The sequence below is a fragment of the Myotis myotis genome, unplaced genomic scaffold (genome assembly GCF_014108235.1).
Source record: "Myotis myotis isolate mMyoMyo1 unplaced genomic scaffold, mMyoMyo1.p scaffold_m19_p_2, whole genome shotgun sequence".
In the NCBI taxonomy this organism is placed as follows: domain Eukaryota; kingdom Metazoa; phylum Chordata; class Mammalia; order Chiroptera; family Vespertilionidae; genus Myotis; species Myotis myotis.
This window is the reverse complement of record NW_023416324.1, coordinates 113,486,508-113,503,127: the sequence shown is the minus strand read 5'-3', so window position 1 is coordinate 113,503,127 and position 16,620 is coordinate 113,486,508. Positions and strand designations below refer to the sequence as shown.

General features: G+C 39.4%; 1 pseudogene; it reads right to left on the bottom strand.

Moving 5' to 3' along the window:
* Nucleotides 1-15,752: 15,752 nt before the first annotated feature.
* LOC118675640 lies at nt 15,753-16,395 on the bottom strand (annotated as a pseudogene).
* Nucleotides 16,396-16,620: the final 225 nt, after the last annotated feature.

Genomic DNA, 16,620 nt, shown 5'->3' with positions numbered 1-16,620 from the left:
GCACTCACCCCCCTGGTGTCTGTGTCCATTGGTTAGGCTTATATGTATGCATACAAGTCCTTTAGTTGAGCTCTCCCTCTTACCCCCACCCTCCCCTACCTTCCCTCTGAGGTTTGGCCATCTAATCAATGCTTCTCTGTCTCTAGATCTGTTTTTGTTCATCAGGTTATGTTGTTCATTATATCCCACATATGAGTGAGATCATGTGATATTTCTCTTCCTCTGACTGGCTTATTTCACTTAACATAATGCTCTCCAGAACCATCCATGCTGTTGGAAATGGTAAGAGTTCCTTCCTTTTCACATCAGTGTAGTATTCCATTGTGTAGATGTACCACTGTTTTCTAATCCACTCATCTACTGATGGCACTTAGGCTGTTTCCAAATCTTAGTTATGGTAAATTGTGCTGCTATGAACATAGGGGTACATATATCCTTACAGATTGCTGTTTCTAGTTTCTTGGGATATATTCCTAGAAGTGGGATCACTGGGTCAAATGGGAGTTCCATTTTTAGTTTTTTGAGGAAACTCCACATTGTTCTCCACAGTGGCTGCACTAGTCTGCCTTCCCATCAGCAGTGCATGAGGGTTCCTTTTTCTCCGCATCCTCACCAGCACTTGTCATTTGTTAATGATAGCCATTCTGACAGGTATGAGATGGTACCTCATTGTTGTTTTGATTTGCATCTCTTGGATGATTAGTGACTTTGAACATGTTTTCATATGTCTCTTGGTCTTCTGTATGTACTCTTTCAAAAGGTATCTATTTAGGTCTGTTGCCCATTTTTTGATTGGGTTGTTTATGTTCCTTTTGTTAAGTTGTATGAGTTCCCTGTAAATGTTGAAGATTAAACCCTATCAGATATAACATAGACAAATATGTTCTCCCATGGAGTTGGCTTTCTTGTTGGTTTGTTGATGGTTTCTTTTGTTGTGCAGAATCTTCTTATTTTGATGTAGTCCCATTTGTTCATTTTCTCTGTAGTTTCCATTGTCCTAGGAGCTGTATCGGTAAAGATATTGCTACAACATATGTCTGATATTTTGCTGCCTATGGGTTCTTCTAAGATTTCTATGGTTTCCTGCCTTAAGTTTAAGTCCTTTATCCATTTTGAGTTTATTTTTGTGTATGGTGTAAGTTGGTGGTCTAGTTTCATTTTTTTGCATGTATTTGTTCAATTTTCCCAGCACCATTTATTGAAGAGACTATCTTGATTCCATTGTATACTCCTGCCTCCTTTGTCAAATATTAATTGAGCATAATGGCTTGGATTGATTTCTGGGTTCTCTGTTCTGTTCCATTGGTCTATATGTCTGTTCTTGCGCCAGTCACAGGCAGTTTTGAGAACAATGGCTTTGTAATATAGCTTGATATCTGGGTTGTGATCCCGCCAACTTTGTTCGTCTTTCTTAGGAGTACTGCAGCTATTCAGGGTCTTTTTGATTCCATATGAATTTTTGGAGTGTTTGTTCTAGGTCTGTGAAATATGTTGTTTGTATTTTAGGGGGACTGCATTGAGTCTATAGATTGCTTTGGGTAGTATGGACATTTTAATGATGTTGATTCTATCAATCCATGAACATGGTATATTCTTCCATTTGTTTATGTCTTCCTCTATCTCTTTCTTCAATGTCCTGTAGTTTTCTGAGTACAGGTCTTTTACATCCTTAGTTAAGTTCATTCCTAGGTACCTTAATATTTTTGGTGTAATAGTAAATGGGATTGTTTTTGTTGTTTCTCTTTCTGTGAGTTAATTATTGGTGTATAAAAAAGACATAGATTTCTGGGTGCTAATTTTGTATCCTGTTGAATTCATTTATTAAGTCTAGTATTTTTTTTTTGATGGAGTCTTTGGGGTTTTCTATGTACAATATCATGTCATCTGTGAATAATGACAGTTTTACTTCTTTTGCAATTTAGATGCCTTTTATATCATCTTCTTGTTCGATCGCTATAGCTAGCACTTCCAGTATTATGTTGAACAGGAGTGGTGAGAGTGGGCATCCCTGTCTTATTCTTGTTCTTAGGAGAAATGGTTTTAGTTTTTGCCCATTGAGTATGATGTTGGTTGTAGGTTTGTCATATATGACCTTTATTATGTTGACATATGCTCCCTCTATTCCCACTTTGCTGAGCATTTTTATCAAAAATTGGTGTTGGATTTTATCAAATGCTTTTTCTGTGTCTATTCAGATGATCATGTGATTTTTGTTTTTCAATTTGTTTATGTGATGTATCACATTTATTGCTTTGCAAATATTGTACCAGCTTTGCATCCCTGGAATAAACCCCACTTGATCAAGTTGTATGATCTTTTTAATATATTGCTGGATGTGATTTGCTAATATTTTGCTGTGGATTTTAGCATCTATGTTCATCAGGAATATTTGTCTATAATTCTTTTTCTTTGTAGTGTCTTTATCTGGTTTTCAAATTAGCATAATGCTGGCCTCATACAAATAGTTTGGAAGTGTTCCTCCCTCTCAGATTTTCTGAAATAGTTTGAGGAGTATAGGTACTAGTTCTTCTTTGAATGTTTGGTAAAACTCCCCTGTGAAGCTGTCGAGACCTGGGCTTTTGTTTGGTGGGAGTTTTTTGATTATTGCTTCTATTTCATCAGTTGTTATTGGCCTATTTGGGGTTTGTTTGTTTGTTTATTCTTCCTGATTCAGTTTTGGGAGATTGTATTTTTCTAGGAATTTGTCTATTTCTTTTTTTAAATTATATTTCATTGTTTAAGGTATTACAATTAGTAGTACATATGTCTCTTTTTTCCTTTTTCCCCCCACTGACCTCCCCCCAGCGCCCCCTACCCCCCAGCACTTGCCCTCATCCCCTTACCCCCAGTGTCTTGCGTCCGTTGGTTGTGCTTATATGTGTGCATATAAGTCCTTCGGTAGATCTCTTATCCCCCCCCCACCCTCCCCTACCTTCCCGCTGTAGTTTGACAGTCTGTTCAATGCCTCTTTGCCTCTATTTTTGTTCAACAGTTTGTAATGTATTATCCATAAATGAGTGAGATCATGTGGTATTAATCTTTCAATGACTGGCTTATTGGAATTTGTCTATTTCATCCACATTGTCCAGTTTATTTGGCATATAGTTGTCCATAGTTTTCTTACAATCCTTTGTATTCCTGTGGTGTCAGTTGTTACTTCTCCACTTTCATTTCTGATTTTATTGATATTGATCCTCTCTCTCTGTTGCTTGATGAGTTTGGCTAATGGTTTATCAATTTTATTTATCCTTTGAAAGAACCAGCTCTTGGTTTCATTGATTTTTTTTGTATTGTTATATTAGTCTCTATGTTATTTATTTCTGCTCTAATCTTTATTATTTCCTTCCTTCTACTTACTCTGGGCTTTTCTTGTTGTTCTCTTTCTAGTTCTGTAAGTTGCAGGGTTAAATAGTTTATTGCTGATTTTTCTTGTTTTTTTGAGGTATGCCTGTAGTGCTATTATCTTCCCTCTCAGGACTGCTTTTGCTGTGTCCCAGAGATTTGGGGTTGTTGTGTGTTCATTTTCATTTATTTCCCAAAAGTTTTTTATTTCTTTCTTTTATCTCATTGATAACCCATTCATCTATATATATAAAAGCCTCAGTGACCATTACTACCCAACGACCAGGACAACCAGTTGCTATGGTGTGCACTGACCACCAAGGGGCAGATGCTCAATGTAGGAGCTGCCCTCTGGTGGTCACAGTGGGAGCACCACTCAGCCAGAAGCCGGGCTCACAGCTGGCGGGCAGAGCTGCAGTGGCAGGAGCTTCTCCCGCCTCCATGGCAGTGCTAACAAGCAGCAGTGGCGGTGGAGGAGGTGGTGACTGTGACGGCAGTGGCAGCTGGCATAGCAGGGCTGGGATAAGCTGCAGCAGAGCTGCGCCCAGCCCCAGCTGGGGCTCCTCCCGGGCTGCCTGCCACTTCAGCAGTGCTACATCCCTTGGGGGAATCCTGGATTGCGAGAGGGCACAGGCCAGACTGAGGAACCCCACCTGTGCACAAATCCTTTCACCGGGCCTCTAGTTGTTTAATAACATGCTAGGTAGCTTCCATGAGTTTGAATGTTTTTGGGTGTTTTTATTGTAGTTGATTTCTAATTTCATTCCACTGTGATCTGAGAAGATGCTTGATATGATTTCAATCTTCTTGAATTTATAAGGATTTGTTTTGTGTCCTAACATGTTGTCTATCTTTGTGAATGATCCGTGTGCACTTGGGAAAAATGTATATTCTACTACATTGGTGTGGAATGTTCTATAAATATCAATTAAATCATCTGATCCAGTGTGTCCTTTAGAGTCTCTGTTTCCTTGTTGATATTTGTTTGGGAGATCTATCCATTGAAGTCAGAAGGGTGTTAAAGTCCCCTACTATGACTGTATTGTTGTTGATCTATTAAAATCATCCAAAAGTTTTTTATATATTTAGGTGCTCCTATATTGGGTGCATATATGTTTACCAAGGTTATATCATCTTGTTGAATTGATCCCTTTAATATTATGTAGTGACCTTTGCTGCCTCTTGTGATAGCTTTCATTTTAAAGTCTATTTTGTCCAATATGAGTATTGCTACTCCAGCTTTGTTTTTTCTTTTCCATTTGCATGGAAAAATTTTTTCCTTCCCTTCACTCTCATCTTGTGTGTGTCTTTTGTTTCGAAGTGGGTCTCTTGTAGACAGCATATAGTTGGATCATGTTTTTTCTTTTTATCCATTCAGCTACCCTATGCCTTTTGTTTGGAGCATTTAATCCATTTACACTTAGGATTATTATTGATAGGTATTTCTTGATTGCCATTTTAATTCTGGATGGCTAGATTTTTCTCTCTGTTTCTTCTTATTATTACAGCAATCCCTTTAGCATTTCTTTTTCTTTTTTTTAAATTGTTTTATTTAAAGTATTACAAAGAGTTTTACATATGTCTCCTTTTTTCCCCCCCACCCTTGACAATCCCGTGGCCTCCCCTACCCCCCAGTGTCTTATGTCCATTGGTTATGCTTATATGCATGCAAACAAGTCCTTCAGTTGATCTCTTACCCTCCCTTCATGCCCCCCAACCCTCCCCGGCCTTCCTGCTATAGTTTGACAGTCTGTTCAAGGCTGCTCTGCCTCTGTATCTATTTTTGTTCATAAGTGTATAATGGTCTTTATTATCCATAAATGAGTGAGATCATGTGGTATTTTTCCTTCATTGACTGGCTTATTTCACTTAGCATAATGCTCTCCAGTTCCATCCATGCTGTTGCAAATGGTAAGAGTTCGTTCTTTTTTACAGCAGCATAGTATTCCATCGTGTAGATGTACCACAGTTTTCTAATCCATTCATCTACTGATGGGCACTTAGGCTGTTTTCAGATCTTAGCTATGGTGAACTGTGCTGCTATGAACATAGGGGTGCATATATCCTTTCTGATTGGTGTTTCTGGTTTCTTGGGATATATTCCTAGAAGTGGGATCACAGGGTCAAATGGGAGTTCCATTTTTAGTTTTTTGAGGAAACTCCATACTGTCTTCCATAGTGGCTGCACCAGTCTGCATTCCCACCAGAAGTGCACGAGTGTTCCTTTTTCTCCACATCCTCTCCAGCACTTGTCGTTTGTGGATTTGTTGATGATAGCCATTCTGACAGGTGTGAGATGGTACCTCATTGTTGTTTTGATTTGCATTTCTCAGATGATTAGTGACTTTGAGCATGTTTTCATATGTCTCTTTGCTTTCTGAATGTCCTCTTTTGAAAAGTGTCTATTTAGGTCCTTTCCCCATTTTTTGATTGGATTGTTTATCTTCCTTTTGTTAAGTTGTATGAGTTCCCTATAAATTTAGGAGATTAAACCTTTATCGGTGATAACATTGGCACATATGTTCTCCCATGCAGTGGGCTTTCTTGTTGTTTTGTTGATGGTTTCTTTTGCTGTGCAGAAGCTTTTATTTTGATGTAGTCCATTTGTTTATTTTCTCTTTAGTTTCCAATGCCCTAGGAGCTTTATCAGTGAAGAAATTGCTTCAGCATATGCCTGAGATTTTGTTGCCTTTGGATTCTTCTAGTATTTTTATGGTTTCCTGTCGTACATTTAAGTCCTTTATCCATTTTGAGTTTATTTTTGTGTATGGTGTAAGTTGGTGGTCTAGTTTCATTTTTTTGCATGTATCTGTCCAATTTTCTCAGCACCATTTATTGAAGAGACTATCTTGACTCCATTGTATGTTCTTGCCTCCTTTGTCAAATATTAATTGAGCATATTGGTTCAGCATATCGATTTCTGGGCTCTCTATTCTATTCCATTGATCTATATGTCTGTTCTTGTGCTAGTACCAGGCAGTTTTGAGAACAGTGGCTTTGTAATACAGCTTGATATCTGGTATTGAGATCCCACCTATTTCAGGATCACTGAAGCTATTCGGGCTCTTTTTTTATTCCAGATGAATTTTTGGAGTGTTCGTTCTAGGTCTGTGAAATATGCCATTGGTATTTTAATGGGAAGTGCATTGAATTTATAGATTGCTTTGGGTAGTATGGACATTTTAATGATGTTGATTCTACCAATCCAAGAACATGGTATGTTCTTCCATCTCTTTATGTCGTCCTCTATCTCTTTTTTCAACGTCCTGTAGTTTTTTGAGTAGAGGTCTTTTACCTCTTTAGTTAAGTTTATTCCTAGGTACCTTAATTTTTTTGGTGTGATGGTAAATGGGATTTTTTTTTTTGTCTCTCTTTCTATATGTTCACTATTGGTATATAGAAATGCCATAGACTTCTTGGCATTAATTTTGTATCCTGCTACATTGCCAACTTCATTTATTAAGTCTAATAGTTTTTTGATGGAGTCTTTAGGGTTTTTTATGTATAATATCATGTCATCTGCAAATAAGGACAGTTTTACTTCTTCTTTTCCGAATTGGATGCCTTTTATTTCTTCTTCTTGTCTAATTGCAATGGCTAATACTTCCAGTACTATGTTGAACAGGAGTGGTGAGAGTGGGCATCTCTGTCTTGTTCCTGTCCTTAGGGGAAATGGTGTTAGTTTTTGTCCATTGAGTATGATGTTGGCTGTGGGTTTGTCATATATGGCTTTTATTATGTTGAGGTATGATCCTTCTATTCCCACCTTGCTGAGAGTTTTTATCAAAAATGGGTGTTGGATTTTGTCAAATGCTTTTTCTGCATCAATTGATATGACTATGTGGTTTTTTTCTTTCATTTTGTTTATGTGATGTATCACGTTTATTGATTTGCGGATATTGTGCCATCCTTTCATCCCTGGGATAAATCCTACTTGGTCATGGTGTATGATTTTTCTGATGTACTGCTGGATCCAATTTGCTAAGATTTTGTTGAGGATTTTGGCATCTATATTCATGAGGGATATTGGCCTGTAATTCTCTTTCATTGTGTTGTCTTTACCTGGTTTTGGTATTAGGGTGATGCTGGCTTCATAGAATAAGCTTGGAAGTGTTCCTTCCTCTTGAATTTTTTGTAGTAGTCTGAGGAGGATAGGTTTAAGTTCTTCCTTGGATGTATGGTAAAACTCCCCTGTGAAGCCGTCTGGTCCTGGGCTTTTGTTTGCTGGAAGCTTTTTGATGACTGCTTCAATTTCTTCCATAGTTATTGGCCTATTGAGATTTTTAGATTCTTCCTGATTGAGTTTTGGAATGTTGTATTTTTCTAGGAATATGTCCATTTCCTCCAGGTTGTCTAGTTTGTTGGAGTAGAGTTGTCCATAGTATTTTTTAACCATCATTTGTATTTCTGTGGGGTCTGTTGTTATTTCGCCTCTATCATTTCTGATTTTGTTTATTTAGGTCCTCTCTCTTTGCTTCTTGGTGAGCCTGGCTAGAGGTTCATCAATCTTGTTTATCCTGTCAAAGAACCAACTCTTGGTTTCATTGATTTTCTGTATTGTTTTTTTGGTCTCTATGTCATTTATTTCTGCTCTAATCTTTATTATTTTCTTCCTTCTGCTCACTCTGGGCTTTTCTCGTTGCTCTCTTTCTAGTTCTTTGAGATGTAGAGTTAGATGATTTACTACCATTTTTTCTTGTTTTTTGAGATAGGCCTGTAGATCTATAAACTTCCCTCTAAGGACCGCTTTCATTGTGTCCCATAAGTTTTGGATTGTTGTGTTTTCATTGTCATTAGTTTCCAGGATGTTTTTTTAATTTCTTTTTTGATCTCATTGGTAACCCAATCAATATTTAATAACGTGCTATTCAGCTTCCAAGTGTTTGAGTATTTTGAGTTGTTTTTGTTGTAGTTTATTTCTAATATTATGCCATTGTGGTCTGAGAAGATGTTTGATATGATTTCAATCTTCTTTAATTTGGGGAGACTTTGTTTGTGACCCAATAGGTGGTCTATTTTTGAAAATGTCCCATGAGCACTTGAGAAGAACATATATTCCGTGGCTTTGGGGTGAAATGTTCTGAAGATGTCAATTAAGTCCATCTGATCTAGTGAGTCATTTAGGATTGCTGTTTCTTTGCCGATTTTTTTGTCTAGAGGATTTATCCAGTGATGTCAGTGGTGTATTAAAGTCCCCTACTATGATTGTATTGTTGTCAATCTCTCCCTTGATATCTTCCAGGAGTGTTTTATGTATTTGGGTGCTCCTGCTTTGGGTGCATATATGTTTATCAGGGTTATATCCTGTTGTTGTATTGATCCCTTTAGTATTATGAAGTGGCCTTCCTTATCTCTTGTTATGGCCTTCACTGTGAGGTCTATTTTGTCCGATATAAGTATTGCTACCCCTGCTTTAGCATTTCTTATAATGCTGGCTTCGTGGCAATGTATTCCTTTAGCATTTTTTTTTTTTTTTTTTTTTTTTTTGGTCCGGGAAGCTCTTTATTTGACCGTCTACTTTGAATGATAGCCTTGCTGGATATAGTAATCTTGGTCTCAGACCCTTGCTTTCTATTACCTTGAGGACATTATGCCATTCCCTTCTGGCCTGTAGAGTTTCTGATGAGAAATCGGGTGTTGGTCCTTTTGGTCTTTAATTTTTGGCATTTTAATTATCATGTGTCTGGGTATGGGCCTGTTTGGGTTCTTCTTTTCTGGGGTTCTCCGTGCCTCCTATACTTGTGTGACTTTTTCCTTTACCAGGTTAGGGAAGTTTTCTGCCATTATTTCTTCAAACACCTCTATGCCTTTCTCCCTTTATGCCTCTTCTGGGACACCTGCTATTCTAATATTGTTACATTTCACATTGTCCCACAGCTCCCTTAAGCTGTCCTCCTGTTTCTTGTTTATTGTTTTTTTCTTTTTGGTTCTCTGATTGAGTGATATTTTCAACTCTGTCTTCTAATTCACTGATCTGATCCTCAGCTTCCCCTATTCTGCTCTTTATTCCTTCCAATGTGTTCTTTATTTGTGTTATGTCATTCTTTATCTCAGACTGTTCTTTTTTCATAGTTACTATATCTTTTTTCACTCTGTTGCACATTTTTACCATCATTACTCTGAACTCTGTCAGATAAATTTCTTATTTCTGCTTCCTTTATCCCTTCTTCTGGAGAATTCTCTAGTTCTTTCATTTGGGGGGGTGCTTCTTTGTCTTCTCATTTTGGCTTTCTGTTTGGGTTTGTGCCTACATATTAGATAGATCCTCTACACCTCTCAATCACTAGTGCAGGATAGTGTTAAAGGCTGTTTCTGATTAATTAGATCAGGCATAGACTCAAAGCCTCAAGAGACCACTTCTGCATACAGACTGATAGGATTCCAACTTGAATTGAACTTCAGGCAATCATCCTCAGATGTGGTGTGTTTTTTCAACAGCGTGAGGCAGTTTCTTCTGCCTGGAGGCTAATTTTTATTTTTAATCTTTGAAGTGGCCTCAGGGCAAGGTATTTTCCAATAGGATGTGTCAACTGTCTCCCCACCAGGCAAGTCAAATGTCTTTGTGGGAAAGATAACCTCTGGTGCGTGAGGGAATGACAAGCTTGAGCAACTTGGGGTATCTGCCTTCTGAGCTCTAGTCCCAGTCCTGACTTCTGCTCTGACAGCTCCAGTGCACTTAACCCTCCCTCTGCTGGATCACAAGGTGGGTGGCTCCACAGGGAATTTTATGCATTGGCCCTTTAAGAGGGTGTCTGAATTTTCAGTTGTTACTCCCTAGCAGACAGCACTCCACTGCTTTTCACAGCCAGATGTTATGTGGGTAACCTCCTCAGTTTTGGTACACTCTACTAGGGGGCCCAGCATGGGGAGTAGAACCAGAGTTCTCAATGGAAACCCCCAAGAGCTGAAGTCTCTCTGAGACTTCAGTTGCTATTGTGGGTGCCCAGCCAGCCCTTTCGCACCCCCATCCCTCCTACCAGTCTCTATTCAGTCTCCACTTTTGGTCCTTGAGTATCAGGTTCTCTCCTGCAAGTTTTCCATTGATTATTCAGGAAGTTTTTCTGTATTTTAGTTGTAATACCAGTTTGTTCCTGGGAGCATGTCCATGCAGTATCCACTTACTCTGCCGTCATTTTTAATCTGCATGTTCTAACAGTTTTCATATCTAAAGAATATACTATGCCAAATGAGATTTGAGACAAAAAATATTTTTATTTTAATATATATTGCTATATACTTTCCCAAAGATAGTAATAATTTATATTCTTAAGTATCACATGAGGGTGCCTGTTTTTCTACTCCCAGCAGCACTGTATGTCACAGTGTTTTTAATTGTTGTCATTTGATGAAAAAAAATCGTACTTCACGTTGTTTAATTTGTATTTCTGAATGCTAGTAAGGTGGTTCATCTCACTGTTTAATAAATTTAGTTAGCAGGTCAGACTCTTAATCTACATAGACTCTATGCTCCTGAGAAAAAAATGGAGGAGTCAGACTAAATCTCTAGCAAAATAACCTACAACTGTTATCTGGACACCATTTTTTAAAATGTATTTTTATTGCTGATGGTATTACAGATATCTCCCCTCCTGCCCCCCCCCCCGCCCCCGCCATTTACCCACACCTCCCAGCCCCTTCCCAGCTCCCAGGTCTTCACTACCCTATTGCCTGTGTCCATGAGCTATATATATAAGTATATAAGTTCTTTGGTTTATCTCTTCTCCCCCCAACCCCACATCGAGGTATGTCAGTCTGTTCTATGACTTTCTGCTCCAGGTCTTATTTTGTTGGTCCATTCATTTTGTTCATTCAATTTCACAAATAAGTGAGATCATGTGATATTTGTCTTTCTCGGGTTGGCTTATTTCACTTAGCATAATATTTTCTAGACCCGTTCATGCTGTCCCAAAGTGTAAGAGATCCCTCTTTTTTACAGCTTAATAGTATTCTATAGTGTAAATGCCCCACTGTTTTTTTATCCATTCATCTACTGATGGGCACTTTGGCTGTTTCCAAATCTTAGCTATTGTAAATATGCTGCTATGAACATAGGGTGCATATATTCTTTCTGATTGGTGTTTTGAGGTTTTTAGGATATATTCCCAAAAGTGAGATCACTGGGTCAAACAGAAATTCCATTTTTAATTTTTTGAGGAAACTTCATACTGTTTTCTGTAGTGGCTGCTACAATCTGCATTTCCACCAGCAATGAACTAGTGTTTTCTTTTCCCCACATCCTAGCCAGAACTTGTTTGTTGATTTTTTTTTTATCATAGTCATTCTGTCAGATGTGAAGTGATATCTCATTGTGGTTTTAATTTTCATTTCTCTGATGATTAGTGACTTTGAGCATTTTTTCATGTGTCACTTACTTGGCCATTGAATATCCTCTTTGGAGAAATGTCTATTCATGTCTTCAGCCCATTTTTTATTAGATTGTTTGTCTTCTTGTTGTTGAGTTGTATGAGTACTTTATATATTTGAGATATTAACCCCTTGTCAGATACATCACTGGCAAATATGTTCTTCCATTCAGTGGGTTCCCTTTTCAATCTGATGCTTTTTTTGTGGTTTTTTGTTTTGTTGTTGTTGTTTTGCTGTGCAAAAGCTTTTTTTATGTAATACCATTTTTTTTTATTCCTTTGCCCTAATAGACATAAACATATTACTGCATAAGGTGTCTGAGATTTGACTGCCTATGTTTTCTTCTAAGATTTTTAAGATTTCATGCCTTACATTTAAGTCTTTTATCCACCTTGAGTTTGTTCTTGTGTATAGTGTAAGTTGGTGATCTAGTTTCATCTTTTTGCATGTGTCTGTCCAGTTTTCCCAGCACCATTTGTTGAAGAGACTGTTTTTACTCCACTGTATGTTCTTGCCTCCTTTGTCACATATTAATTGACTGTAATAGTGTGGGTCAGTTTCTGGGGTCTCTGTTCTGATCCATTGGTCTATATGCCTGTTATTGTGCCAGTACCAGGTTGTTTTGATTATAATGGCTTTGTAATATACTTTGATATCCAGTACTGTGATCCCTCTTACTTAATTCTTCTTTCTCAAGATTGCTGCAGCTATGGTCTTTTATGGTTTCCTATAAATTTTTGGTATGTTGTTTCTAACTCTGTGAGTATGTCATTGGTATTTTAAGGTGGATTACATGGAATTTGTAGATTGTTTTGGGTAGTATAGACATTTTAATGGTGTTAATTCTTCTCATCCACGAACATGGTATGTTTCCACTTCTTTGTATTTTCCTCTAATTTCTTTTTTCAATGTCCTATAGTTTTCCAAGTACAGGTTTTTTACCTCCCTGGTTAAGTTTATGCATAGGTATCTTATTTTTGTTGTTGTTGTAATGGTAAGTGGGATTGCTTTTTTAGTTTCTCTTCTGAGAATTCATTATTGGTGTATAAAAATGCCATCAATTTGTGGATGTTGATTTGGTATCCTGCTACCTTGCCAAATTCATTTATTAAGTCTAGTAGTTTCCTGGTGGAGTTTTAGGGTTTTCTATGTACAATATCATCTCATCTGTGAATGACAGTTTTACTTCATCCTTTCAAATTTGGATGCCTTTTATCTCTTCTTCTTGTCTGATTGTTGTGACTAGGACTTGCAGTACTATGTTGAATAAGAGTGGTGGAAGTGGACATCCTTGCCTTGTTCTAGTTCTTAAGGGAAACATTTTTAATTTTTGCCCATTGAGTATTATGTTGGCAGTAGGTTTGTCGCATATGGCCTTTAATATGTTGAGGTATGTTCTCTCTATTCCCACTTTACTGAGAGTTTTTATCAAAAAAGGGTGCTGTATTTTGTCGAATACTTTTCCTGCATCAATTGATATGATCATGTGGTTTTTATTTTTCAGTATGTTTATGTGATATTACATTTATTGATTTGCAAATATTGCACCAGCCTTGTATCCCTGGAATAAATGCCACTTAATCATGGTATATGATCTTTTTAATATATTGCTGGGTCTGATTTGCTAATATTTTGTTGAGGATGTTAGCATCTGTGTTCCTCAGGGATATTGGCCGGTAATTCTCTCTTTGTAGTGTCTTTATCTGGTTTTGGAATTAGAATAATTCTGCCTTTTTAAAAAGAGCTTGGAAGTGTTCCTTCCACTTGAATTTTTGGCATAGTTTGAGGAGGATAGGTGTTAGTTCTTCTTTGAATGTTTGCAAAACTCCCCTGTGAAGCCACCCAGACCAGGGCTTTTGTTTTCTGGAAGATTTTTTATTACTACTTCAATTCCATCACTTGTTATTGACCTACCCATGTATTCTGATTCTTCCTGATTGAGTTTTGGAAGATTGTATGTTTCTAGGAATTTGTCCATTGCACCCAGCTTGTCCAGTTTGTTGGCATATACTTGCTTATAGTGTTTGATTACAATCCTTTGCACTTCTGTGGTATCTGTTGTTATATTCCCTCTTCATCTCTGATTTTATTTATTTGGGTCCTTTCTCATTGTTTCTTGCTGAATATGGCTAGGGGTTCATGAATCTTGTTTATCTTTTCAAAGAACCAGCTCTTGGATTTATTGATCTTTTGTAATGTTTCTTTAATCTTAGTGTCATTTATTTCTGCTCTGATCTTTATTTCCTTCCTTCTACTTACTCTGGGCTTTTCTTGCTGTTCTCTTTCTAATTCATTTAGTTTTAGGGCTAGATGGTTTATTAGTCCTTTTTATTATTTCTTGAAGTAGGCCTGTAGTGCTAAGAAATTCCCTCTGAACTGCTTTTGCAGACGCACTATAGATTTTGGGTAGTGGTGTGTTCATTTTCATTTGTTTCCAGGAAGTTTTTAATTTCTTGCTTGATCTCATTGGTAACTCATTCATTGTTTAATAACATGCTATTTAGCCTCCGTGTTATTTGAGTGTTTTTTGTTGTAGTTGACTTCCAACTTCATGACATTGTGATCTGAGAAGATGCTTGGTATTATATCAATCTTCTTGAATTGGTATAAACTTGTTTTGTGCCCTAACATGTGGTCTATCTTTGCAAATGTACCATATGCACTTGAGAAGAATGTATATTCTGTTGCTTTTGGATGAAATGTTCTGTAAATATTGGTTAGATACATTTGATCTAATGGTTCATTTAAGGCCTCTGTTTCCTTATTAATTTTTTGTCTGAAAGATCTATCCAGTGATGCCAGTGGGGTGTTAAAGTCCCCCATTATAACTGTATTGCTGTCAATCTCTCCCTTAAAGTCCATCAAGAGTTTTTTAATGTACTCTGTGCTCCTATATTGGGTGCATATATGTTTACAAGGGTTATATTTCCTTGTTGAATCACTCCCTTTAGTATTATGAAGTGGCCTTCTTTGTCTATTCTCATGGCATTTGTTTTGAAGTCTATTTTATCTGATACTAGAGGCCCAGTGCACAGATTTGTACATGGGTGGGGTCCCTCAGCCTGGCCGGCGATGGGGGCTTATTGGAGGGAGGCTGGCCGGCCGGGGGGAGGGACCGAGGGAGGTTGGCCAGCTGACCTCCCTGATCAGGGCCAATGGATGGGCCAGCTAGCTGGGGGGTAGGACCGCAGGAGGCCAGCAGGGGGATGGAGGGGAGGGCCTGCAGGAGGTTGGCCGGACAACTGCAGGGAGGGACTGCAGAGGTTGGCCCGGCTGTGGGAGGTTGGCTGTGGGAGTGCACTGACCACCAGGGGGCAGCTCCTGAATTGAGCGTTTGCCCCCTGGTGGTCAGGGTGCATCATAGCAACCAGTCGACTAGTCATTCAGTTGTTCGGTCGTTCAGTCACTTAGGCTTTTATATATATAGACTAGAGGCCCAGTGCATGAAATTCGTGCACAGGGGGTGGGGGTGGGGGTCAGCCCAACCTGCACCCTCTCCAATCCAGGAGTCTAGAAGTTTTGAGTTGTGTCCCCATTTTTGGCATCTCTGGTAGGTAGGGCAAGGTTGGCATCTCCACAGATCCCAGAGCAGTTAAGGGGTGGGAGAGAGAGAATGGGTGAAGAGAGAGAGAGAGAGAGAGAGAGAGAGAGAGAGAGAGAGAGAGAGAGAGAGAAACAGAATAGTCATATATGTGTCTGAGAGAGAGAGAGAATGTATATATGTCTATAGAGAAACAACAGTTGTGCATGTATCTATGAGAGAGAGAAACAGAATAGTTGTGTATGTGTCTATGAGAGAGACAGAGAATCTGAAAGAGGGTTCTGGGTGTGTTTCTGTGTAAGAAATGGGGAGAGAAAAAGATTGAAAAGTAGGGAAAAAAGGGGAGACAGACCCCACCTTCCCCTTAGGGGACCCCCTTCTCCTTGCCATGTAGTCAGCAACCCCAGCACTGAGTCAGCTGGGGTAGGGTGACCCCATTTGCCCTTCTCTATCTTGTGTTTCTCCTGTGTCTGGGGCTTGTCCTCTAGATGCCTTTGTCCTGTCATCAAGCCCCCACCCTGTGACCTGAGGGGTGAGAGCAGTGGGAAGTGTCAGAATGAACGCTCCTTGGTCCTTCTGTTGGGGACATTACTGAGGACGGGGTCACAGCCTCCTGCCAGCGCCGTTTGCCCTCATTTCCCGAGGGCTGTCCATCTGGCCTCCCCGAGGTTATCTCTGTAGCCCCATGGGCCCATCGAGTGTCGGAGTGATTCCACCTGGGAAGCAGGGTAGGAATCTCCCTTGAGCCCAGGCATCCCCAGAAACATGTCTCCGGGTCCTGAAAAATTGAAAGAGCCACCAGAGCCTGCGGAGGAAGGGGGTGCCAGGGAGCTGGTGTGGCTGTGGCCCCCCTGGGTGACAGACACGGCGGTCTTGACAGCATAGATGTTTGCCTCGTCTTGAAACTTTCTGATATTTTTCTTATAGTGAATCTGCTTGTTGCCAAAACAGTTGGAGACTTGAGAGATGGTGATGCCACACTTCTTGGCGAGCTCCTCTTTTGCCTACTCACTGGGATATGGGTTACTCAGGTGGGAATAGGAATACTCATTTAGGACCTCGGTGGCCTGTTTGCTGAAGTTCTGGCATTTCCATCTGGCATCCAGGAACCAGGAGTGCAGGATCATGACAGCCTCACAGGTGGCCATCCGCCAGGGGCCGCTCCTAGGCCAGGCGGCGTGGTGTGCCTATTTGCGACCCCCGACTGGGTCAGCCTCAAGGCTGGGCAGTGCTGTGAGCCATGCATGCCCCTGCCCGTGGCCACTTCCGCTGGGCGCCACTCCTGGGCCCCGCCTGACTGGTGGTGACTATTAAGTGCCTGACTGGTCCTAACTAATTAGCATATCTGGGCTAATTAGCATATTCCTCTCTTA